The sequence below is a fragment of the Lissotriton helveticus genome, chromosome 5_1 (assembly GCF_964261635.1).
Source record: "Lissotriton helveticus chromosome 5_1, aLisHel1.1, whole genome shotgun sequence".
Classification (NCBI taxonomy): domain Eukaryota; kingdom Metazoa; phylum Chordata; class Amphibia; order Caudata; family Salamandridae; genus Lissotriton; species Lissotriton helveticus.
The window spans coordinates 1473488082-1473498970 of NC_136065.1; positions in this window are offsets into that span (position 1 = coordinate 1473488082).

Consider the following 10889-nt stretch of genomic DNA (forward strand, 5'->3'; position numbering starts at 1 on the left):
TCCACACTTCTTAGTATTACAGATGCCTTTACATTGACACACTTAAGCCCGATCCCAGATCCTCTTTCTTAGGATACCTTCTCAGTTGGTATATAGCCCGGTGGGATCACAAAAGATTCTCCACCTATGATCGCAGTCGGAAGCAGGATCTTCGCCGACTCCTCAATGCTAGTTTTTTTCATTTCAGCAATCGGCTGGTTGCTGCCTTTGCTGGCGTCACAAGCACAGCCATCATGACAGGTCTTACCCTGCTTCCGGCATCCACACATATTCGTGCTGCACATGCATTTACATTGACACACTTAAGCCCGATCCCAGATCCTCTTTCTTAGAATACCTTCTTAGTTGGTATATAGCCCGGTGGATCACAAAACATTCTCCACCTATGATCGCAGTCGGAAGCATGTTCTTCGCCGACTCCTCAATGCTAGTTTTTTTCATTTCAGCAATCGGCTGGTTGATGCATTTATTGGCCTCACACGCACAGCCATCACAATAGGTCTTACCCTGCTTTCGGCATCCACACTTCTTAGTATTACAGATGCCTTTACATTGACACACTTAAGCCCGATCCCAGATCCTCTTTCTTAGGATACCTTCTTAGTTGGTATATAGCCCGGTGGGATCACAAAAGATTCTCCACCTATGATCGCAGTCGGAAGCAGGATCTTCGCCGACTCCTCAATGTTAGTTTTTTTCATTTCAGCAATCGGCTGGTTGCTGCATTTGCTGGCGTCACAAGCACAGCCATCATGACAGGTCTTACCCTGCTTCCGGCATCCACACATATTCGTGCTGCACATGCATTTACATTGACACACTTAAGCCCGATCCCAGATCCTCTTTTTTAGAATACCTTCTTAGTTGGTATATAGCCCGGTGGATCACAAAACATTCTCCATCTATGATGGCAGTCGGAAGCATGTTCTTCGCCGACTCCTCAATGCTAGTTTTTTTCATTTCAGCAATCGGCTGGTTGATGCATTTATTGGCCTCACACGCCCAGCCATCACGACAGGTCTTACCCTGCTTTCGGCATCCACACTTCTTAGTATTACAGATGCCTTTACATTGACACACTTAAGCCCGATCCCAGATCCTCTTTCTTAGGATACCTTCTTAGTTGGTATATAGCCCGGTGGGATCACAAATGATTCTCCACCTATGATCGCAGTCGGAAGCAGGATCTTCGCCGACTCCTCAATGCTAGTTTTTTTCATTTCAGCAATCGGCTGGTTGCTGCATTTGCTGGCGTCACAAGCACAGCCATCATGACAGGTCTTACCCTGCTTCCGGCATCCACACATATTCGTGCTGCACATGCATTTACATTGACACACTTAAGCCCGATCCCAGATCCTCTTTCTTAGAATACCTTTTTAGTTGGTATATAGCCCGGTGGATCACAAAACATTCTCCACCTATGATCGCAGTCGGAAGCATGTTCTTCGCCGACTCCTCAATGCTAGTTTTTTTCATTTCAGCAATCGGCTGGTTGATGCATTTATTGGCCTCACACGCACAGCCATCACGACAGGTCTTACCCTGATTTCGGCATCCACACTTCTTAGTATTACAGATGCCTTTACATTGACACACTTAAGCCCGATCCCAGATCCTCTTTCTTAGGATACCTTCTTAGTTGGTATATAGCCCGGTGGGATCACAAAAGATTCTCCACCTATGATCGCAGTCGGAAGCAGGATCTTCGCCGACTCCTCAATGCTAGTTTTTTTCATTTCAGCAATCGGCTGGTTGCTGCATTTGCTGGCGTCACAAGCACAGCCATCATGACAGGTCTTACCCTGCTTCCGGCATCCACACATATTCGTGCTGCACATGCATTTACATTGACACACTTAAGCCCGATCCCAGATCCTCTTTCTTAGAATACCTTTTTAGTTGGTATATAGCCCGGTGGATCACAAAACATTCTCCACCTATGATCGCAGTCGGAAGCATGTTCTTCGCCGACTCCTCAATGCTAGTTTTTTTCATTTCAGCAATCGGCTGGTTGATGCATTTATTGGCCTCACACGCACAGCCATCACGACAGGTCTTACCCTGATTTCGGCATCCACACTTCTTAGTATTACAGATGCCTTTACATTGACACACTTAAGCCCGATCCCAGATCCTCTTTCTTAGGATACCTTCTTAGTTGGTATATAGCCCGGTGGGATCACAAAAGATTCTCCACCTATGATCGCAGTCGGAAGCAGGATCTTTGCCGACTCCTCAATGCTAGTTTTTTTCATTTCAGCAATCTGCTGGTTGCTGCATTTGCTGGCGTCACAAGCACAGCCATCATGACAGGTCTTACCCTGCTTCCGGCATCCACACTTCTTAGTATTACAGATGCCTTTACATTGACACACTTAAGCCCGATCCCAGATCCTCTTTCTTAGGATACCTTCTTAGTTGGTATATAGCCCGGTGGGATCACAAAAGATTCTCCACCTATGATCGCAGTCGGAAGCAGGATCTTCGCCGACTCCTCAATGCTAGTTTTTTTCATTTCAGAAATCGGCTGGTTGCTGCATTTGCTGGCGTCACAAGCACAGCCATCATGACAGGTCTTACCCTGCTTCCGGCATCCACACATATTCGTGCTGCACATGCATTTACATTGACACACTTAAGCCCGATCCCAGATCCTCTTTCTTAGAATACCTTCTTAGTTGGTATATAGCCCGGTGGATCACAAAACATTCTCCACCTATGATCGCAGTCGGAAGCATGTTCTTCGCCGACTCCTCAATGCTAGTTTTTTTCATTTCAGCAATCGGCTGGTTGATGCATTTATTGGCCTCACACGCACAGCCATCACGACAGGTCTTACCCTGCTTTCGGCATCCACACTTCTTAGTATTACAGATGCCTTTACATTGACACACTTAAGCCCGATCCCAGAACTTCTTTCTTAGGATACCTTCTTAGTTGGTATATAGCCCGGTGGGATCACAAAAGATTCTCCACCTATGATCGCAGTCGGAAGCAGGATCTTCGCCGACTCCTCAATGCTAGTTTTTTTCATTTCAGCAATCGGCTGGTTGCTGCATTTGCTGGCGTCACAAGCACAGCCATCATGACAGGTCTTACCCTGCTTCAGGCATCCACACATATTCGTGCTGCACATGCATTTACATTGACACACTTAAGCCCGATCCCAGATCCTCTTTCTTAGAATACCTTCTTAGTTGGTATATAGCCCGGTGGATCACAAAACATTCTCCATCTATGATCGCAGTCGGAAGCATGTTCTTCGCCGACTCCTCAATGCTAGTTTTTTTCATTTCAGCAATCGGCTGGTTGATGCATTTATTGGCCTCACACGCACAGCCATCACGATAGGTCTTACCCTGCTTTCGGCATCCACACTTCTTAGTATTACAGATGCCTTTACATTGACACACTTAAGCCCGATCCCAGATCCTCTTTCTTAGGATACCTTCTTAGTTGGTATATAGCCCGGTGGGATCACAAAAGATTCTCCACCTATGATCGCAGTCGGAAGCAGGATCTTCGCCGACTCTTCAATGCTAGTTTTTTTCATTTCAGCAATCAGCTGGTTGCTGCATTTGCTGGCGTCACAAGCACAGCCATCATGACAGGTCTTACCCTGCTTCCGGCATCCACACTTCTTAGTATTACAGATGCCTTTACATTGACACACTTAAGCCCGATCCCAGATCCTCTTTCTTAGGATACCTTCTTAGTTGGTATGTATCCCGGTTGGATCACAAATGATTCTCCATCTATGATCGCAGTCGGAAGCATGTTCTTCGCCGACTCCTCAATGCTAGTTTTTTTCATTTCAGCAATCGGCTGGTTGATGCATTTATTGGCCTCACACGCCCAGCCATCACAACAGGTCTTACCCTGCTTTCGGCATCCACACTTCTTAGTATTACAGATGCCTTTACATTGACACACTTAAGCCCGATCCTAGATCCTCTTTCTTAGGATACCTTCTTAGTTGGTATATAGCCCGGTGGGATCACAAAAGATTCTCCACCTATGATCGCAGTCGGAAGCAGGATCTTTGCCGACTCCTCAATGCTAGTTTTTTTCATTTCAGCAATCTGCTGGTTGCTGCATTTGCTGGCGTCACAAGCACAGCCATCATGACAGGTCTTACCCTGCTTCCGGCATCCACACTTCTTAGTATTACAGATGCCTTTACATTGACACACTTAAGCCCGATCCCAGATCCTCTTTCTTAGGATACCTTCTTAGTTGGTATGTATCCCGGTTGGATCACAAATGATTCTCCATCTATGATCGCAGTCGGAAGCATGTTCTTCGCCGACTCCTCAATGCTAGTTTTTTTCATTTCAGCAATCGGCTGGTTGATGCATTTATTGGCCTCACACGCACAGCCATCAAGACAGGTCTTACCCTGCTTTCGGCATCCACACTTCTTAGTATTACAGATGCCTTTACATTGACACACTTAAGCCCGATCCCAGATCCTCTTTCTTAGGATACCTTCTCAGTTGGTATATAGCCCGGTGGGATCACAAAAGATTCTCCACCTATGATCGCAGTCGGAAGCAGGATCTTCGCCGACTCCTCAATGCTAGTTTTTTTCATTTCAGCAATCGGCTGGTTGCTGCCTTTGCTGGCGTCACAAGCACAGCCATCATGACAGGTCTTACCCTGCTTCCGGCATCCACACATATTCGTGCTGCACATGCATTTACATTGACACACTTAAGCCCGATCCCAGATCCTCTTTCTTAGAATACCTTCTTAGTTGGTATATAGCCCGGTGGATCACAAAACATTCTCCACCTATGATCGCAGTCGGAAGCATGTTCTTCGCCGACTCCTCAATGCTAGTTTTTTTCATTTCAGCAATCGGCTGGTTGATGCATTTATTGGCCTCACACGCACAGCCATCACAATAGGTCTTACCCTGCTTTCGGCATCCACACTTCTTAGTATTACAGATGCCTTTACATTGACACACTTAAGCCCGATCCCAGATCCTCTTTCTTAGGATACCTTCTTAGTTGGTATATAGCCCGGTGGGATCACAAAAGATTCTCCACCTATGATCGCAGTCGGAAGCAGGATCTTCGCCGACTCCTCAATGTTAGTTTTTTTCATTTCAGCAATCGGCTGGTTGCTGCATTTGCTGGCGTCACAAGCACAGCCATCATGACAGGTCTTACCCTGCTTCCGGCATCCACACATATTCGTGCTGCACATGCATTTACATTGACACACTTAAGCCCGATCCCAGATCCTCTTTTTTAGAATACCTTCTTAGTTGGTATATAGCCCGGTGGATCACAAAACATTCTCCATCTATGATGGCAGTCGGAAGCATGTTCTTCGCCGACTCCTCAATGCTAGTTTTTTTCATTTCAGCAATCGGCTGGTTGATGCATTTATTGGCCTCACACGCCCAGCCATCACGACAGGTCTTACCCTGCTTTCGGCATCCACACTTCTTAGTATTACAGATGCCTTTACATTGACACACTTAAGCCCGATCCCAGATCCTCTTTCTTAGGATACCTTCTTAGTTGGTATATAGCCCGGTGGGATCACAAATGATTCTCCACCTATGATCGCAGTCGGAAGCAGGATCTTCGCCGACTCCTCAATGCTAGTTTTTTTCATTTCAGCAATCGGCTGGTTGCTGCATTTGCTGGCGTCACAAGCACAGCCATCATGACAGGTCTTACCCTGCTTCCGGCATCCACACATATTCGTGCTGCACATGCATTTACATTGACACACTTAAGCCCGATCCCAGATCCTCTTTCTTAGAATACCTTTTTAGTTGGTATATAGCCCGGTGGATCACAAAACATTCTCCACCTATGATCGCAGTCGGAAGCATGTTCTTCGCCGACTCCTCAATGCTAGTTTTTTTCATTTCAGCAATCGGCTGGTTGATGCATTTATTGGCCTCACACGCACAGCCATCACGACAGGTCTTACCCTGATTTCGGCATCCACACTTCTTAGTATTACAGATGCCTTTACATTGACACACTTAAGCCCGATCCCAGATCCTCTTTCTTAGGATACCTTCTTAGTTGGTATATAGCCCGGTGGGATCACAAAAGATTCTCCACCTATGATCGCAGTCGGAAGCAGGATCTTCGCCGACTCCTCAATGCTAGTTTTTTTCATTTCAGCAATCGGCTGGTTGCTGCATTTGCTGGCGTCACAAGCACAGCCATCATGACAGGTCTTACCCTGCTTCCGGCATCCACACATATTCGTGCTGCACATGCATTTACATTGACACACTTAAGCCCGATCCCAGATCCTCTTTCTTAGAATACCTTTTTAGTTGGTATATAGCCCGGTGGATCACAAAACATTCTCCACCTATGATCGCAGTCGGAAGCATGTTCTTCGCCGACTCCTCAATGCTAGTTTTTTTCATTTCAGCAATCGGCTGGTTGATGCATTTATTGGCCTCACACGCACAGCCATCACGACAGGTCTTACCCTGATTTCGGCATCCACACTTCTTAGTATTACAGATGCCTTTACATTGACACACTTAAGCCCGATCCCAGATCCTCTTTCTTAGGATACCTTCTTAGTTGGTATATAGCCCGGTGGGATCACAAAAGATTCTCCACCTATGATCGCAGTCGGAAGCAGGATCTTTGCCGACTCCTCAATGCTAGTTTTTTTCATTTCAGCAATCTGCTGGTTGCTGCATTTGCTGGCGTCACAAGCACAGCCATCATGACAGGTCTTACCCTGCTTCCGGCATCCACACTTCTTAGTATTACAGATGCCTTTACATTGACACACTTAAGCCCGATCCCAGATCCTCTTTCTTAGGATACCTTCTTAGTTGGTATATAGCCCGGTGGGATCACAAAAGATTCTCCACCTATGATCGCAGTCGGAAGCAGGATCTTCGCCGACTCCTCAATGCTAGTTTTTTTCATTTCAGAAATCGGCTGGTTGCTGCATTTGCTGGCGTCACAAGCACAGCCATCATGACAGGTCTTACCCTGCTTCCGGCATCCACACATATTCGTGCTGCACATGCATTTACATTGACACACTTAAGCCCGATCCCAGATCCTCTTTCTTAGAATACCTTCTTAGTTGGTATATAGCCCGGTGGATCACAAAACATTCTCCACCTATGATCGCAGTCGGAAGCATGTTCTTCGCCGACTCCTCAATGCTAGTTTTTTTCATTTCAGCAATCGGCTGGTTGATGCATTTATTGGCCTCACACGCACAGCCATCACGACAGGTCTTACCCTGCTTTCGGCATCCACACTTCTTAGTATTACAGATGCCTTTACATTGACACACTTAAGCCCGATCCCAGAACTTCTTTCTTAGGATACCTTCTTAGTTGGTATATAGCCCGGTGGGATCACAAAAGATTCTCCACCTATGATCGCAGTCGGAAGCAGGATCTTCGCCGACTCCTCAATGCTAGTTTTTTTCATTTCAGCAATCGGCTGGTTGCTGCATTTGCTGGCGTCACAAGCACAGCCATCATGACAGGTCTTACCCTGCTTCAGGCATCCACACATATTCGTGCTGCACATGCATTTACATTGACACACTTAAGCCCGATCCCAGATCCTCTTTCTTAGAATACCTTCTTAGTTGGTATATAGCCCGGTGGATCACAAAACATTCTCCATCTATGATCGCAGTCGGAAGCATGTTCTTCGCCGACTCCTCAATGCTAGTTTTTTTCATTTCAGCAATCGGCTGGTTGATGCATTTATTGGCCTCACACGCACAGCCATCACGATAGGTCTTACCCTGCTTTCGGCATCCACACTTCTTAGTATTACAGATGCCTTTACATTGACACACTTAAGCCCGATCCCAGATCCTCTTTCTTAGGATACCTTCTTAGTTGGTATATAGCCCGGTGGGATCACAAAAGATTCTCCACCTATGATCGCAGTCGGAAGCAGGATCTTCGCCGACTCTTCAATGCTAGTTTTTTTCATTTCAGCAATCAGCTGGTTGCTGCATTTGCTGGCGTCACAAGCACAGCCATCATGACAGGTCTTACCCTGCTTCCGGCATCCACACTTCTTAGTATTACAGATGCCTTTACATTGACACACTTAAGCCCGATCCCAGATCCTCTTTCTTAGGATACCTTCTTAGTTGGTATGTATCCCGGTTGGATCACAAATGATTCTCCATCTATGATCGCAGTCGGAAGCATGTTCTTCGCCGACTCCTCAATGCTAGTTTTTTTCATTTCAGCAATCGGCTGGTTGATGCATTTATTGGCCTCACACGCCCAGCCATCACAACAGGTCTTACCCTGCTTTCGGCATCCACACTTCTTAGTATTACAGATGCCTTTACATTGACACACTTAAGCCCGATCCTAGATCCTCTTTCTTAGGATACCTTCTTAGTTGGTATATAGCCCGGTGGGATCACAAAAGATTCTCCACCTATGATCGCAGTCGGAAGCAGGATCTTTGCCGACTCCTCAATGCTAGTTTTTTTCATTTCAGCAATCAGCTGGTTGCTGCATTTGCTGGCGTCACAAGCACAGCCATCATGACAGGTCTTACCCTGCTTCAGGCATCCACACATATTCGTGCTGCACATGCATTTACATTGACACACTTAAGCCCGATCCCAGATCCTCTTTCTTAGAATACCTTCTTAGTTGGTATATAGCCCGGTGGATCACAAAACATTCTCCATCTATGATCGCAGTCGGAAGCATGTTCTTCGCCGACTCCTCAATGCTAGTTTTTTTCATTTCAGCAATCGGCTGGTTGATGCATTTATTGGCCTCACACGCACAGCCATCTCGACATGTCTTACCCTGCTTTCGGCATCCACACTTCTTAGTATTACAGATGCCTTTACATTGACACACTTAAGCCCGATCCCAGATCCTCTTTCTTAGGATACCTTCTTAGTTGGTATATAGCCCGGTGGGATCACAAAAGATTCTCCACCTATGATCGCAGTCGGAAGCAGGATCTTCGCCGACTCTTCAATGCTAGTTTTTTTCATTTCAGCAATCTGCTGGTTGCTGCATTTGCTGGCGTCACAAGCACAGCCATCATGACAGGTCTTACCCTGCTTCCGGCATCCACACTTCTTGGTATTACAGATGCCTTTACATTGACACACTTAAGCCCAATCCCAGATCCTCTTTCTTAGGATACCTTCTTAGTTGGTATATAGCCCGGTGGGATCACAAATGATTCTCCACCTATGATCGCAGTCGGAAGCAGGATCTTCGCCGACTCCTCAATGCTAGTTTTTTTCATTTCAGCAATCGGCTGGTTGCTGCATTTGCTGGCGTCACAAGCACAGCCATCATGACAGGTCTTACCCTGCTTCCGGCATCCACACATATTCGTGCTGCACATGCATTTACATTGACACACTTAAGCCCGATCCCAGATCCTCTTTCTTAGAATACCTTCTTAGTTGGTATATAGCCCGGTGGATCACAAAACATTCTCCACCTATGATCGCAGTCGGAAGCATGTTCTTCGCCGACTCCTCAATGCTAGTTTTTTTCATTTCAGCAATCGGCTGGTTGGTGCATTTATTGGCCTCACACGCACAGCCATCACGACAGGTCTTACCCTGATTTCGGCATCCACACTTCTTAGTATTACAGATGCCTTTACATTGACACACTTAAGCCCGATCCCAGATCCTCTTTCTTAGGATACCTTCTCAGTTGGTATATAGCCCGGTGGGATCACAAAAGATTCTCCACCTATGATCGCAGTCGGAAGCAGGATCTTTGCCGACTCCTCAATGCTAGTTTTTTTCATTTCAGCAATCTGCTGGTTGCTGCATTTGCTGGCGTCACAAGCACAGCCATCATGACAGGTCTTACCCTGCTTCCGGCATCCACACTTCTTAGTATTACAGATGCCTTTACATTGACACACTTAAGCCCGATCCCAGATCCTCTTTCTTAGGATACCTTCTTAGTTGGTATATAGCCCGGTGGGATCACAAAAGATTCTCCACCTATGATCGCAGTCGGAAGCAGGATCTTCGCCGACTCCTCAATGCTAGTTTTTTTCATTTCAGCAATCGGCTGGTTGATGCATTTATTGGCCTCACACGCACAGCCATCAAGACAGGTCTTACCCTGCTTTCGGCATCCACACTTCTTAGTATTACAGATGCCTTTACATTGACACACTTAAGCCCGATCCCAGATCCTCTTTCTTAGGATACCTTCTCAGTTGGTATATAGCCCGGTGGGATCACAAAAGATTCTCCACCTATGATCGCAGTCGGAAGCAGGATCTTCGCCGACTCCTCAATGCTAGTTTTTTTCATTTCAGCAATCGGCTGGTTGCTGCCTTTGCTGGCGTCACAAGCACAGCCATCATGACAGGTCTTACCCTGCTTCCGGCATCCACACATATTCGTGCTGCACATGCATTTACATTGACACACTTAAGCCCGATCCCAGATCCTCTTTCTTAGAATACCTTCTTAGTTGGTATATAGCCCGGTGGATCACAAAACATTCTCCACCTATGATCGCAGTCGGAAGCATGTTCTTCGCCGACTCCTCAATGCTAGTTTTTTTCATTTCAGCAATCGGCTGGTTGATGCATTTATTGGCCTCACACGCACAGCCATCACAATAGGTCTTACCCTGCTTTCGGCATCCACACTTCTTAGTATTACAGATGCCTTTACATTGACACACTTAAGCCCGATCCCAGATCCTCTTTCTTAGGATACCTTCTTAGTTGGTATATAGCCCGGTGGGATCACAAAAGATTCTCCACCTATGATCGCAGTCGGAAGCAGGATCTTCGCCGACTCCTCAATGTTAGTTTTTTTCATTTCAGCAATCGGCTGGTTGCTGCATTTGCTGGCGTCACAAGCACAGCCATCATGACAGGTCT